Source organism: Penaeus monodon, chromosome 23, assembly GCF_015228065.2.
Source record: "Penaeus monodon isolate SGIC_2016 chromosome 23, NSTDA_Pmon_1, whole genome shotgun sequence".
NCBI classification, from domain to species: domain Eukaryota; kingdom Metazoa; phylum Arthropoda; class Malacostraca; order Decapoda; family Penaeidae; genus Penaeus; species Penaeus monodon.
The window spans coordinates 42,046,981-42,047,742 of NC_051408.1; positions in this window are offsets into that span (position 1 = coordinate 42,046,981).

Genomic DNA, 762 nt, shown 5'->3' on the forward strand with positions numbered 1-762 from the left:
TGTAATAATATTGGATTATAATAGAATATCTGTATTTGTAAAATAATAAGTATCTATGATTTTTTTTCTTAAAATGTTATCCTGTCAGACTGGAAAAAGAAAAAAAAAATAACATGCAATTGTATTTTTAATTTAATTTAATTTTTATATTCGTTATCTTCAGCCATACTATAAATCCTCAAATTTAAGTACACTTTGGATCTGTTCTATTCCTGTTTGTTTATACGATCTGTTTTATTACCTGGTTGTTTGTCGGTTACAAAAGGAATAAAAAAAAAAATACATATGATAAACAGGCATTACTCATACTCCCATAAAGTATGTATAAAAAAAACAAATTCCTTTCTAATGTACACCCAATTATAAACACTCAAGTTCTTACATGCTTTTTATTTTTTTCACTTTTATATTTGTATTATTATCATTTTTTATTTTTTTATTTTATTTTTTATTAATATATTTTTTTTTTACATATTCTTTCCATTCTAGTTTTGGTAAAATTCGTCAGACACAATTAAATTTAGACTTGCCGATTGCAACCCTAAGATTAATTTTTATCACAGTCTTTTAATTAAGATGGAAGCAACTGTCATCGCGGATTTAATAGCGCAAATAATAGTATGAAATAATGTTTGCGCTCGTATCTTCTTATCGCAAAATTAATGGGGTAACTGATTTAGTTAAGTTATTGAGGCTCTTAAAGAAAATGGAACATGGCCCGCTCTGTTTTAAGGGGGACTCGTTAAAATGTATAAGGACGCG